Here is a 16703-nt window from a genome sequence, read left to right as displayed (position 1 = left end):
AGGTACAGGTGGAAAGGTACAGAAATAGGACCCTTTTAAATTCAAAGCATCAAGAATCTTACAGTGTTCAAAGCAGGATATTTTGACTACCGATGTTGGGCCCAGTGGTCTAATGCTGGCCCAGGGTGGCTGAGTGGTCTAAAGCTCTTGTCATTACTGATTACATGCATCTCATCTCTATCCATGTGGGTTCAAGTCTCCACTGGGCCAAAGTCTCCACTGAGTAAATTGGGCTGGGCCAAAGTCTCCACTGGGCCAATGTGGGTATGCGAGACAAATTGTCAGTCGCTTCCTGTGGGTTAGTGTTTCTTCCCAGGACTTTTCTGGATTCTTCCTACATAAATATACTGGCTGCCATGTATCGCCAATCATGTGCTAAGAAATGGTGTTAAATCCATAAAACCAAATCAAACAACTACCTCTATATATAATATCTCTCAATAAATATTAAATAAGTTTAACCAGGTTTTTATTTGGTATGCTGGGCTCATGGTGGCACTCGCATTTACACAACATGCACGCAAAATATACTGGCCACTATGTATAGCCCATCTTGTGCTGAAAAATGGTGCTAAATACCAAAACACCAAATCTCGTATGCATTAATCAGTTCTAAACATGATACAATGATGTATATACATTGTGCAAGGTTAAACTGAAATATTTACATGACATCAACCCGTACTGTATAATTCTGATGGCCTCATGAGCGATTAGCTAACATTTAGCTGAGTGAATTGTACCGTCTGAAAACAAATTGATATTATTATTATTATTATAACTGTTATTATTATTATTATTGGGAAAGGCAAATGTAGGTTTATATAAAAAAAATATTCACATCAATAGAATATGTTAAATGGCTCTTCAGCAATGCAAACTGCAAGCAGCATCCATGAAAAGATATGAAGTCAATCAACAAGAGCCACACCTCTGTCCAAAATGGAGTACAAAAAACACATAAAAGGCATATCTAGGTCTGATAGACCTTGTTTTAAGCAAATTTCATCAAATATGTTGAACTGTTCTTCAACTATGTTGATTTCAAGCAAGATTTTGAGTTCTATAGGAAGTCAATTTTGTTTTACAACAGCCTAAACTCTGTCCAAAATGGAGTAGCATAGAAAAAAAGAGGCATATACAAGTCTATTACACAATGCCAATACTAAATTCTATCGGAAAGTGTTCTATTATTCTTGAGCTATGCTGATTATAAGCAACATCCCCTGTAAAAATGTGAAAATTATCAAGGGCCATAACTCTATCCAAAACAGCGCCAATGACACAATCCCATAAAAGGTACATCTAGGTCAAAGAGACAATGTACACACCAAAACTGCATCAGAATACTTGGACTGGTTTCTGAGCTATGCTGCTTAAATGGATCTGTTAAGTGGAGATTTAAATTTTATGGAAACTATGAAAATACATCCATCAAAACTGCACTTAAAAGATTTAACTTTTACACTGCACACACATGTAGTGCACAAATGACCTACCAAACGGCATATAATTACGTACAATGGCTGCAGAAGTATGGTGATACTACACGTGTTTGTTTCTTTATGTTAATGGCACTGTTAACCCATTGGGGCCATGAGGCTTTACTAAAAAGGACACATCAAGGCTGGCCTGGTGGGTATCAAACCTATGATCCTAGGTTTACCAGTCTGATAGTGTACTCCACCAGATGAGCTACCACAGCTCCTGGTGATTACAAAAAGTACAAAAGTTCAAGCCACCTGAAAAAGAAATTATTCAACTTTACTACATCTCCATGTTGGGACATAAGGAAAACAAATTCCTAAAACAGCTTTATATTAAAAAGTCTTTTCAGAACTATGTGTACTAACTTAAGGCTTGATTCCCAGACCCAGGTCCCTTTTGTTATTCAAGGATGCAGCAGTTCTGAAACTCAATGACACTGCTGAAATGGATATAAGGATATATATCCAAAAACAAAAATCATGGACTGGCAGAGTATGATCATATCCATGAAAACATTACCCTTTTCCAGTAGGAATGAAGGTAAATTTTTAAGTTCGAGGAAGGTGTCATATCCTTCTTTAACATGAACACCTTGCAATAGGAGTATGTGGAAATACACTGTACCATGTGTGAAAATATTTGATGTGCATGCAAGTATGGAAGACTCCAAGAGCCATAATTTCACAGCTATCATTGCTATAATTGATCATATTAAAATAAGAATAACTGTTGTTAATGCCATAAAAGAACAATCTGATGCCAGTCCCCAGGTGAATTCTTGAGCAACTGTCTATGTAGCCTGAGGTCCAACATAGGGGGTGATTAATGATGAAGAAATAAGTGACCCAAGAATTATTACCCACTGAAGTCAAAAGACAGTCCTGAACATTAACAGGTCTGTGACATGATATATTATCATATGTCTGCCTATCCATCATCACAGGCTAATGGTTTTAGTGGAATTTTATACTGAGAACCCTTGACCTACAATCATTACAATTCTATCCACATTTCTCAACCTAGACCAACATTAATTATAATACTATCTGTATTTCTCCCCTAGATCCAAATTCATTATAATTCTATCCACATTTCTCTCCTAGATCCACATTCATTATAATGCTATTCATATTTCTCTCATAGATCCACATTCATTATAATTCTATCTACATTTCTCTCATAGATCCACATTCATTATAATGCTATTCACATTCATTACAATGCTATGCCCATTTCTCTACCTAGACCAACATTAAGAATAATACTGTCTGTATTTATCCCCATTTCATTATAATTCTATCTACATTTCTCCCCATGATCCACATTCACTATAATGTTATCCATATTTCTCTATCGATACAAAGATCAAGCTTTTTCATAACCCAAACTCCAAGTTCTATGAAATTTATGCAACATTCTTTTGTCAGGAAACCCCACCCACCCACCTCCTAACTTTTCCCAACAAGTGCAAAACAGATGCCCCCTGAGTTTCTCATGAAAGAAATACTGCATACCAGATAAGTACAACTTGCTACTGGACACAGGCCAGGTAAGTGGTTTTTAAAGCCACACCCTATCCCCTGAATAAGCAGATTAAACCAGATTGTGAGCTGTATTTTGTACATGTCTGTTTAATACAGTAGAACAATGGGAACTACAAATACCTTGACCACCTAATAATTAAAACCACTGCTTAGCAAGTGAAATATTGCCCCATTTGTTTTTATCATAATAAATATTGTGAGACTAAAGACAGATGTGAAAATATCCTGTTTCTAAGAATTTGTATGAAGAGAAAGAGTGTGTGTGTGATTTGGCTTTTTAACATTGTTTTAACAATTTGAGTCATATCTCCATGATGTCTGCAGTGTGGCATTTTTTTTAGTGATGTCTAGCACTTGGGTGGACCATGTCAAAGACGTGTCATATCATGTCCCACTCATTCACTTTATCTTGACACCAGGCCGACTAGTTCTAACACTAACCTCTTAATGTAGCTTTAACATTTTTTAGTCATATCGCTACAATGTCTTCAGTGTGACAGTTTATAGTGATATCTAGAACTGGGTCATCATGCTGCAGACAGCTGATGGCCCGCCCAGTCAAATTATCCTGACACCAGGCCGATCAGTTCTAACACTAACCTCTTAACGCTGAGTGCCAAGCGAGGCAGCTGTTAGTACCATTTCTGTAACTCTTTGGTATGACTTGGCCAGGGATCGAACTCACAACATAATGCATCCGAGGCAGACCCTCTAACCACTAGGCCACCGGAGCGCTGGCGAAGCAGCTGTTAGTACCATTTGTTCTTTTATTAGTATATGAGCTGGGGTCCAAACTCATAACCCTCCCGGCATCCAAAGCTGAGACTCTAACCACTTACACCACCAAAGCGATCATGTCAGAGAGAGAGAGAGAGAGAGAACCTGATTATAAGAACATCAGTGTATGTGTAGATGAGTGTACAATATATCAAGCTGTTTATTTTTAAAAATATTTTATACAGAATTAGCTGAACAGTCTTTGTCACAGGAATGCGATACGGTTATAGATTTACTGAAAGTGCTTAAGAGTTATCAATGATGCTCCATAACATTTAAACACTCTGTATCATTTAAAATGCTTAAAGTTCAAGAGCCGGGCTTGATCAAGGCATACAGTTTCTTAGATCTTTCTTTCACAAATCTGGCTTGCATTAATGCTTCCATTTCTTGTGATGCAGCCAAATAACTCTCATCCTTAGCAATCACAACTGTTTCTGCATCAGATCTAAGATGTCAGGGTATGTCACTGAGTGAATATGAATTTTAAAATACTGCTTTGTCAGTCTCCATCAGCAAAGTGTCAAAAGCAAGGCCACATCCCTGGTTAATAATGCCCTGATATTTAAAAGCAATGTTGTATACAAATGAATAGCATCAATTACAATTAGATAATAAGCAGATAAACCTAAAATGGCTTACCTGCCAGCATATAGTTATTAATAATTGCCCTTACCTACAAGCATACATATAGTTATTAATAATTGCCCTTATCTACCAGCATACATACAGTTATTAATAATTGCCCTTACCTACAAGCATACATATAGTTATTAATAATTGCCCTTATCTACCAGCATACATATAGTTATAAATAACTGCCTTTGCCTAGCAGCATATAGGTATTAATAATTGCCCTTACCTACCAGCATACATATAGGTATTAATAAGTGCCCATATCTACCAGCATATAGGTATTAATAATTGCCCTTACCTACCAGCATATATTTATTAATAATTGCCCTTACCTACCAGCATACATATAGTTATTAATAATTGCCCTTACCTACCAGCATATAGTTATTAATAACTGCCCTTACCTACCAGCATACATATAGTTATTAATAATTGCCCTTAAAAGCAGGATCTTTTGTAAGGTGTAAAGACTTTAGATTAGCCTACTATCAGCCCTAATTGGTTCCAGTGTTTGTGTCAAGTATTATTTTAACCGTGTGTGCCCTTGGGACATTTTCCAAGTCTGTCTCATTGACAAGCCTATTATAGTACTTGCCAAATAAACTGAATCTATTCAGCTAAAATATATTTCCAAGTCTGAACTGGGTTTTTGGTTTTATAGGAGGAGGGGCTGTTTAAATGTAAAACTGAAATTTGGGATCAAAATCTGTATTTGGAGTTGGAGGCTTTCAGTTCAGTTGAAAACAAATTGATATTACAAGACAAAATTTAAGTAAACAATAAAATTCAGTCCTGAGATGACCCCAGTATACTGAACAGAGGTTTTGGTTTTGCAGAGTTTCACTGCATCTATGCCTATACATATACATGTCTATCATGTCTGCAGTGTGGCAGTTTATAGTGATGTCTAGCACTTGGGATAGCCAATAAAAACATTGACTGTAGAGCAAATTTCCCCAGCCCAGCCGCCTCTCCCTCCCTCCTGGTTGGTCTGTCAGCGTATCAGTTTTACCTTGTGCAGAGTACCACTCTCAACCATCGTAGCAAGAAGAACATAAAAATGATGTCTCTCAACCTAGGATAATAACATTTACAGACATTCTGTCAATACAGATTTGTCTGTAATCTGTCAACACACATTTGCAATCTGTCAATACAGATTTGTCTGTAATGTGTCAATACACATTTGTCTGTAATCTGCCAATAAACATGTGTCTGTAGTATGTCAATACACATTTGTAATCTGTCTTATCTCCTCTGGAAATCCTAAAATGTGTATTTGGATGTGAATAAATTAAAAAATATACATATTATGTACACTGTATCTTTGATATCACCTGGTGTATACTTTTTCAGTAAAAGAAAACTTGGCAAACCTCGTTTCCTTTTAGTGAAAACTTTATACAGCTTGTGGTATCACAAATACAGCATATATACACACACACACACTAAAAATATATATATATATATATATATATATATATATATATATATATATATATATATATATATATATATATATATACATTTTTTTAAAACATCATTTAAGTTTTAGAAAACTATATGATAAAATTTCACACAACTTCAGCATTTTATTCAACTATACTGTTTTGAAAATTATTTATTAAATGACAACAGGTCCATCATACTACATCAAAAATATGCATCACCTAATTACCAGCATTTCAGGTAAACTCAGATGATACAATTTTATTTGATCAGGCCAACCAACATGTTAGGAGGATGATAAAAATGTGTTGTTGTAACTAATATATTTTTTTAATTTGCATCAAGGTTTCACATATTATGTTCTGAAGGTAGTCTTACTGTGATAGAACCATGTGGTGAGAGAGACTGAGCAATAACAGGAGCTGAGGGAGGCCATGTTTACTTTTATTTTCAGAAAAATAACTTTAAAAAAATAATAACTTGAGGATTAAGAGAAAATAACATATCCTTATTTAAAAGAAAATGGTCACTCCCTGATGTAGTGTACTGACCCCTGGCTATCATTTAATTATAGGTTATGGCAGGTAAGCTTTCAAATCTCTGGTATTGTACTTCATGGCTATTGATTGTTTGAACAATTGGGAAAACACAATGACCAACCAAGCTATGATCGGCTATAAAGTTGACACATTGTCTTGGCACGTGTAACTTTATTCAAATCTGTTATTGTTATTGTTATAGGGTTTAATGCCACTTCTTCAGCTCAAGATAGGCTATACATGGCGGCCAGTATAAATAGTAGAGGAAGAACCTGGAAAACTCCTGAAAGAACCAAAGACCCACGAGAAGCTACTAGCAAGCTTTTTCACATACCCACATTGGCTGAACCAGACTTGAACCCACACAGACAGAGGTGAGATGGCAGTGATCTGTAACAGTGAGCGCTTTTGACCACACCCACTCAGGACCCCAAATATCCAAATTTGATGCAGATTCTATAAACATGGATTTAAGTGATGACATATTTGTTGTTGCGGTTAATAGGCTTTTGTGAGATGGTTTATCTGCATGACACATATTATTATTTTGGCCACAATAACACTTTAAAATCAGCTTTATTGGAAGAGCAAATGCATATTCACATCCCTTCAAACTTAATTGCAACCAATGAAATTCCAATTTCCATCCCGCGTTGAATATCGTGTGATATTTATGTTGCTTAGATTTTAATGTTTTGGTATTGAGAGATAATGCATGCTTAGGCATCTTGACAAACTGTAAATAATTAAGTCACATGACCCAGTCTTAAGCCACTTGAGCTCTTGAGCAATACAACCTTAATTAACATATTTAATCCTGTCCAATTACCTCTGATCATACATAATATAGACTCTAATCAATCTCAACAAGTTTAAGCACTGAAGGAGAACATACCTTGCAGAAAGAATCAATGTAATGTTAATTACTTCTGTTCACATATAACATAATCCATCTTGACAAACTTCAAACACTCACACCAACTGACCCTGCAGACAAATCAAAAGGATATTAATTGTTTTATGTTGCTTAAAATCAGCAACTAAATTGTCTTGCCTGCTTTTACCAGTTCAGTCACATGACCACAAGCAGCATTTTCATAAATATACTACAATGGCACCAATGTGTGAAACAAATTAAATTTATCAATACCAATATTGCATTTATAGGAAATTTCAGTGAGCAATGGAAGACACTCTTCCACTTGGGATAAATGCCCTCCGATCCAGGAGACTGCATGTACCATATATATTCACTTATAATTCTAGTCCAACTGCAAATCACACAAACCCATATCTGCCGTCACATTGTTGTTTGCAGTTTGACTCAACTTATAAGCGAGTATATAAGGTATGTCAATTTCAAGAAAATGATACTGTTTTAGCAGCCACTCCCTCTTATTGCTTGGAATAAGACACGCACACTCACAATCAATATTTTCAAAAGTTCATGTACAGGCATTATATCAAAATTGTAATATGGTATGTAGTCAACCTGTCACATCTTCTACCATTTTAGTAAATATTATAAGAGAAAATTACGAACAATGAGGTGTAATGTGTCAATTATATAATGACTAGGTATTTGTTGTTGCATTGGGCTAAGCACCATTTCTCAGCACAAGATAGACTATACATAGCGTCTAGTATAATTGGTGAAGGAAAAACCTGGGAAAACCCTGGTGAGAACCAGTGACCCAAAGAAAGCTATCAGCAAGTTTCTGACATACCCACACTGGTCAAACCAGAGACTCAAACCCATGTGGACAGAGATGTGTATGATTTGGATTTTTAATGTAGCTTTAACAATTTATCAGTCATGCTGCTACGATGCCCGCAGTGTGGCAGTTTATAGTGATGTCAAACACCGGGGCATCATGCCACAGACATGTCACATCTCATCCCACCCAGTCAGTATCCTGACACCTGATGAACCAATCCAAACACTAACCTGTTAATGCTGAGCATCAAGCGAGGCAACTGTTAACACCATTTTTATAAGTTTCTGGCATGACTTGGCTGGGGTTCGAACCTGCACCTCCCACATCTGAGGTGGATGCTATAACAACACAGCACCAGAGCGGTGCAGACAGAGGCATGATGGCAGTGATCAGTAAAGGTGAGCACTTTAAACCACTCAGCCCCCAAACAAAGTATTTAATACAAAGTTGTTCCATTTTCTTTTGCAGACAGGTTTTTATATTTCAATGTAAGTTTTAATAAATGAATTAGCATTAAAATGGTGGAAACAAAAACTTCATTCACAAATAATTTAAGATCTCTTAAATTTATCAGAATGTTAGCAAGAAACAAGCTTTCAATTCTATGCCAAACAGCAATACAATTTGTTACAAAACATCAATAATTTCATAACCTCAACAATTCTGTAACTATAGAAAGCAACTAACTCCTAAAAGGTCTGTCATGTTTATTTCTTATTGTGGTTTGCTCAATCAAATGCCTAAAAACCTGACAAACTACTATACAGGGCTTGAAATAGGAACCAGAAGAGAGGAAATTACCTTTATAGACTAATAGCTCTCATATTTTCAACGTTTCAAAGCCTAGTAAAGATTCAGTTGCTGCCACTCAGTGAGTGAAGACAGACAAATGAACATTCATTATGCCTATTATGACTAAAACTTTCTTCAATCAACTGGACAACGAAGAAATTCGTGTTCAGTTCTAGGCATTTACTATATTAGGGCATCTAGACTTTAAAATAAAAGGCTAAATTAATAAAACCTGAAGAAATTTTGGGGTTACTGGTTGTTACACAGGCTCGTGCTACTTGACCCCAAAACTTGATCTTAATAAATAGTATAAGAAAAAGAGAAAGTTAGGAAAAAAATAAAACTTTCATCACTGTTCGATTAGGATCAAAGTCAAGGAGGTCAAGTATACAGTATTAAATTTGATATTCCAACTGATATGAAGCTATTACAAGAAACAGAGAAAGCAATTTGTGATTTCAATTATAAACTCTGTAACTAGAAATGAGCCAAATCAATCAATTAGAGATAATAAACGACCTGCTGCACTGTTTTTCAATACAAAATTTTCTCTCCCAAAGTACCATGCATATAATAACTATGTTTAAAATGCTTTGCTATGTATAGCTATAAAATAATTGCTTTGCTCTTCATAGCTATAAAAATACTGACTCTGACTTGCATATACTCTGTAAAACAGACTTGCATATACTCTGTAACATTGACTTGCATATACTCTGTATAACTGACTCTGACTTGCATATACTCTGTAAAACTGACTTGCATATACTCTGTAACATTGACTTGCATATACTCTGTAAAACTGACTCTGACTTGCATATACTCTGTAAAACTGACTTGCATATACTCTGTAAAACAGACTTGCATATACTCTGTAACATTGACTTGCATATACTCTGTAAAACTGACTCTGACTTGCATATACTCTGTAAAACTGACTTGCATATATTCTGAAAAATTGACTTGCATATACTCTGTAAAACTGACTCTGACTTGCATATACTCTGTAAAACTGACTTGCATATACTCTGTAAAACAGACTTGCATATACTCTGTAACATTGACTTGCATATACTCTGTATAACTGACTCTGACTTGCATATACTCTGTAAAATTGACTTGCATATATTCTGAAAAATTGACTTGCATATACTCTGTAAAACTTACTCTGACTTGCATATACTCTGTAAAACTGACTTGCATATACTCTGTAACATTGACTTGCATATACTCTGTAAAACTGACTCTGACTTGCATATACTCTGTAAAACTGACTTGCATAAAATAGATACATACAACTGACCTGCTTGAAGTAACTATATAAAACCGACTTGCATGTAATGAGTCTTGACTGAAACAAATTACTTGCATACAGTAACTATATAAAACTTTTTTGCATATAGTAACTATGGAAAACTGATATGCATACATAGCCATGCCAAAAAACAGACTTGCATTCATGAATAACTTAGTAAGAATAAGATAAAAGAGGGTTATAAACATCACGGCACAAGATTACATCATGCCAGCAAGACTTAACAGTGTATAGAAAACCAACTTAAATTCAAAACTCAAAAGTTACTGAAGCCAGTAATATAATACTGTAGCCCACATTTGGCACATACAGTCAAAGGATACCACTGTAACCTATATTTGGCACATACAGTCAATGGATACCACTTGCATCTGTGCATGAAAACTGATCATAATGCAAAACTCAAACCAAGTTTGACCAAGAAACCCACAAAAGTAATAATGTGTATATATACCCCTTACACCAATGAAACCCATCTAAGCAAGCCAGTATCAACTGCACTGTGTTCTGTGTGACAGTTAAGAGTACCCATACATTCTGCATGACATAGCCAAGTATGTACTGTTAAAAAACAACCAGCCAACTACCATATATACTCACTTATAACTGAAGAAAAAAATATACAAAGATGATGATATGCCATAGCATAATGCACTTGCAGATCAGGGTCTATTTTGTTTGTACTACTGATTACTCCTTTAAAAAAAGCAGACCCAGATCTGCTGGTGCATTATGCAGTTTCCATTTTGAGTTGTCTCCTAAGTGAGCATAGATGGTAAACTTCCAGTCTGTGGCTGGGCACTGAAGAAGCTCTGTAGTAGTACAATAAACCCTGCCATGAAAGACCTCTCCTTTTGCCCCAACACGGTCTCTCAAGACAGGTGGTCTTTCATGACAGGTCCTTACACTATATTATATAATCTATAATTCTGTGCATGGAGAAACTCTTTCCTCAAGACTGGTGGTCTCTCACCGCAGATTTTACTGTATACACACATAATTGAGTCGACACAGTGAATAAGAGACTTTATTCAGTGGTGTGGACAAAAGCAAATAAGAAATTCCAGAAAGACAGGAAATTACCTTTATAATTAAATTCTTACAATATTTACATGCATTCAATCATATCCATGACTTCCTCAGATCAAAAACGTGTACTTAAATACCTTCTTATATACCCCTGCCTGTTAAAACTTTTCTTTAAGCCCTACAACTAGATTCTATCTAATCAGAACGGAAGGATGTCGGAAAAGTGTTGTGTGTGAAAGAGTTACTAGACCTGAGAATGGGAGGAAATGAATCATTATCACATTACACTGCAGAATGCCAAGTGCAGCAGGTGCCTGTATGCATCACTTTGCTTAATATGATTTGCTCAAGTACAGTAGGTCATTAAATACTTAACCATCCCCAGCATCCTGCATAAATTTCCTATGTAGTTACACTTCACATTTGCCTTAAAGCATGGTAGGCCAGAATTTTATGAGAGTGGTTAGATTAATTAATGTATGACTAACTTAAGAGTGGTTAGATTAATTAATGTATAACTAACTTAAGAGTGGTTAGATTAATTAATGGATGACTAACTTAAGAGTGGTGATATTTTGTATGGGTGAAGCAGTGGTAGTTCAGCTGGAAAAGCATCAGATTTATATTCCAAGGGTTGCACGTTTGATACCCACCTGGGCCAGCTGTGTTGGTGTGTCCTTTTGAAAGGCACTTTGTGTGTGTGTGATTTGGGCGTTTAATGTAGCTTTAACAATTATTCAGTCATGTTGCTATGTTGTCTGCAGTGTGGCAGTTTATAGTGATGCCTAGCACTGGGGCACCATGTCACAGACATACAGCATGATGTCCCACCCAGTCACATTATCCTAACACCCAGCTGACCAGTCCTAACACTAACCTCTTAATGCTTAGCACCAAGCAAGACAGCTGCTAGTACTGTTTTTTAAGTCTTTGGTATGACTCGGCAGAGGTTCGAACCCTCGACCTTCTGCATCCAAGGTGGTTGCTCTAACCCCTAGGCCACCAGAGCTGTCAAAAAGGCACTGTGTTACATTTCCTTCGAAGGATATAGCTAATGTTTTAAAAGTGCACTTAAAACTAACAACAAAAAACTGGATACAGAGTATGAGTGGTTACATTTTATACCAAGTATGAGCATGCACACATGCACATACTGAATGAGTGGTTACGTGATAAAAGTATGACCCTATATTAGATAATAAAATTTATTAAATCTGATCCAGAGCTCTCTATTAGCAAATTTTTTTTAAAAAAGAACTTTTTGGGATATATCAATTAATACACTACAGCTGGTAAGGATTAACAGCTCTCTTTAAATGAGTTCAGGCATTTTTTGCTTAATTTATTATACTATGAGACTAGTTACATGATACAAGTATGATTCCATGTGAGACTGGTTACATGATGAAAGTATGATACTATATGAGACTAGTTACATGATGAAAGTATGATACTATATGAGACTGGTTACATGATAAAAGTATGATTCATTGGTTACATGATAAATGTATACTACATGATACAAGTATAATACTATATGAGACTAATTACATGATAAAAGTATGATACTATATGAGACTGGTTACATGATAAACTTATGATACTATATGAGACTGGTTACATGATGACAGTATGATACTATACGAGACTGGTTACATGATAAAATTATGATACTATATTAGACTGGTTACATGATAAAAGTATTATAAAATATGAGACTGGTTACATGATTAAAAAATAAGATACCAAGTGAGTCTGGTTACATAAGAAAAGAACAATTCTGGTACAGCAATGTGATTTTGTGGCTTTATGAACAATGTGAAAATTGAAGACAGTCAACAATTATCAATGTGAAAGTAACTGGTATAAAGTGTCATCAGAAACACAAGTACCAGCAAATAAAGTTTTCTTTTCGCAAAAATAATTAAAGTAAATAAACTAATTAAAATCACATTTTATTTTAAATATTGTCTACTCCAGTATAGTTCCCTCTCTTCATTCATAACATACTGTAAAACCTGGAAAAGTGAAAAAGAACAATAGTCACTCTCAAAAGAAACTGATGCTTCGGCTGTCCAAAAAGAATTTCAATGAATACAAGACATAACCCTTTTTCTCTTTAACAGCAGTGCTGTAACCATCCACAATATTCTTGAGTTTTAACAAGAGTTTCAAATCACATGTTGTGGCCATATTGGATATCACATCAGCATTTTCAGGTAGGACCAACTCCAATACATAATTACACACCAGGCAATAAAAATTCCATGTCAATATGACCACCCATTCAGTATGAGTGGTGATAACAAGATTTTCATGAAGGCATCCATACCAAATGTAAGACTGGAATTTTTATTTAGGACCAACTAGACATCGAAAGAAGTCTTTTGGTGAAAATACTATGTTGATATGACCATCCATTCTGTAGCAGAAATTATAAGATTTTCAGTATAGCTAACATATTGGAGATCAGGCTGTCACTAATTTCATTTAGGAATTCTTCTGGTGAAAGCATCATGGTGATATATAGTTCAGGAGTGTTAGTAACAAAAAAGATTTTCAATATGACTGCCGCAGTGGATGTACTGGACATCATATTAGCATCGCATTTATTTTGGCAAAACAAAGGGTTACTCAAATCTAGAAACATCTATATGATTTACAATAAATGAAACAATGATAATGAACTGAAATGATTGGAATCTCACCCATCCCCCCTATCTACCCATTTTGGTTTATGTGCTTGACGTATTTCACACAAGTTTTTAATTATTTCATTTTCTACTGCTACATAAATGTACATGCACTGTATGCCACCTGCTGCAAGCACTTTGTGGCATACAATATTTTATTCAACACATTTCCTAAATTTCATATAGGTATCACATAAACAGTAAGATCTGAGCTTAGGACTCAACAAATCTTGCATTGGTGGATTCAAATTAAGAGACATGAACTTGATAATTCAGCTGCATGTACATCAATGTAGTTGCACAAAAGCAACTGCACCAAATACGCAGTACTGTAGCAATTAGTCTCCCGTAAATGATCCATACTTATCAGTGCTGATGATATTTCAGATTTAATGGGAGAAATCAACCAAAACTCAATTTCAACACACTTGTTTGCATTCAGTGCATTCATTTTAATATTTTTTCTTGTACAGTACAGTACAGTGTTTTTTATGTGAAGGCTTTATTAGAGATTTGTAATGTTTGCAAGTGTTCTTGATGACTATACTTCAAGGTCATTGTGCAACCATGTAAGCTGCTTACTTAAATCTAATTCTAATTCAAAACTAAGCAAAATCTATAGGCATAGCTATTTAGACCAACCAAACAAAACATTTGGCCTCTCAGATTCAAAGAAAAATGTGAAGATCCAAATTGGCAAGCCACAGAGCAAGTAGGATTCTATTTGGCACCCCATACAAGCATATCCATTCACAAAATGTATTTAAGAATAAACTAGTCACATGACAGAAGATAAAATTATGAAAATAAAAAACATTTTGAAAAAAAATCTAACTTTTATATTTTTGTGATTCTGTTATTTTGCCTCTTTATGCTGAACCTTCTTTCTTGTCCTTGGTAATCTGAACCAAAACATTTTACAAGTCTGTGTGTTCTATCACTTAAACAGAAAAGACTTGACTATAAAAAATAGAAATCTTTAATTAAAGCAGGTCGTGACTTCTTGCTTTGGACACAGTATTTACAATCGTATCACCCCTCCAATTACACTTCCTGTGTACACTTTAATCAGCTCTGGTCATTAGCACTGAACAGACTTGACTAGACTATAGTTCTAATGACACAACAGGGGCATGAATTTTAAAACAAAAGTCAACTTTTATCAATGAACATATGTATGCATGCATGTATATACGTATGAATGTATGCATGTATGTATGTATGCTGGTCATTCTCCTTTGTACTTGGATTCAGCTTACTACTTGAACATTTAAAAATAATTTCATCAGCGATCAGGTGCAATTTATATATATATATATATATATATATATATATATATATATATATATATATATATATATATATATAGATATACAATCAACGAGTCAAGTACAATGATTTGGTAAAGAACTGTCCCGGACTATCCCACATCATGTATAAGTTCAACTTGAACTTTAAAAAAGTTATTAGCCTTGAAATTGCGGATAACCCGTGCATGATCCGGTCTCGATCGGTACATGCTTGGGTGATTCTCGTGACGGAATCACCTCATTCAAGGTGAGTAACTATTATATATTCTTCCTTAAAATTAAACAAAATTTACACTATGACACGCAGAACCGGATCAGAGAGTACGAAATCAAATGTCTGTAACAAGGACACAAAGCCCGCTTCGTGCTGTCTGTTTTAAAAAAACAGGTGCTTTGAAAGCGGTGTGCGTCAGTCCCATTCAAATAGTTGTCATGCTCCAGCTAAAGCTAGCAAATATAAACAAATATTTACTCACCGAAAAGAAAATGTGAACTCTCCGAAACTCTTTAGCAAGGTACAATGACGTCATTTACTTTCACGGGCAATTACCCTTGGTGAATGCTCTCTTTCAAACCGCCAAGCTTCTGTACGGTAAACATGTCTGTTCCAAAAATCTGAGGAATTTCCACTTAGATTAGTGACGTCATAAGGTGAATTCCGAAAGTGTCGGATGATCATTCGATATGTCTTTGAAAAGAAGCAAATGAAAGCAAGTATATTTTATTGCACAACTAATTAACATCATAATATGTAAAATTTATGACGGATATGAAAATTGCATGAAAGTGGCCCAGTATAAAACTTGGTTAGTAATATAGAAGTTTGGTATCTGCTCAGTGTTGTAACGGCTCCATAGCTCAGTTGGTTAGAGCGCCAGTCTAGTAAACTGGAGGTCGAGGGTTCGACTCCCCCTGGAGCCTTTTATTTAATTCTTTTTTTTTTATTCTTGTTGTTTATTTCCCTTTTTTTTTGCACATTATTAACACCTTCAGGAAATGTCAGTTTTATATACTGAATATACCCAGATATGAGACTACTCCGCGCGAATATTTCAGTCTTCAACGTTAGGGTTAATCGTTATGGAACATATTAAAACGTAAAGTTTAGTTGGTTATGGAGTGTGCAAGGACTAAAAAATACTTATATTTTCATTAGACACAATAGTATGCACTCAAGTTTCTTTTCTTTCGTTTGTTTTAATAAATAAAAATTAGTTCAGAATATAATTGAAATACAGGTCAGGACTGACCAGGACGATCATAACGGTAAGCTTATATATAAAAGACATTGTTGTGCAAAACTTAAAGTAGCAAATTATTTAGTTAGTTTATCAGTCAGTCAGAATGTTTAGTTTGCTTTGTTTGATGTTAGAGCACCTGTTCCGTGTTATATATATATATATATATATATAT

General features: G+C 35.1%; 1 protein-coding gene and 1 non-coding gene across 2 annotated transcripts in view; one reads left to right on the top strand and one right to left on the bottom strand.

The window, feature by feature from the left end:
* The window catches only part of LOC149799258 (angiomotin-like protein 1), a 65763-nt gene extending 49841 nt beyond the window's left edge, over positions 1 to 15922 (bottom strand). The window contains exon 1 of the mRNA XM_089958559.1: positions 15767 to 15922. The gene's annotated coding sequence lies outside the window, so the exon portion shown is untranslated. The remainder of the gene's footprint in view (positions 1 to 15766) is intronic.
* Positions 15923 to 16137: 215 nt separating this feature from the next.
* Trnat-agu (transfer RNA threonine (anticodon AGU)) lies at positions 16138 to 16211 on the top strand. Its single transcript has one exon. It is a non-coding gene; the product is annotated as a tRNA-Thr (tRNA).
* The last annotated feature ends 492 nt before the right edge of the window (positions 16212 to 16703 follow it).

This window comes from Sinohyriopsis cumingii, chromosome 5 (assembly GCF_028554795.1).
Source record: "Sinohyriopsis cumingii isolate HCF-2022 chromosome 5, ASM2855479v2, whole genome shotgun sequence".
Lineage (NCBI taxonomy): Eukaryota > Metazoa > Mollusca > Bivalvia > Unionida > Unionidae > Sinohyriopsis > Sinohyriopsis cumingii.
This window is presented reverse-complemented; position numbering and strand designations above follow the sequence as displayed.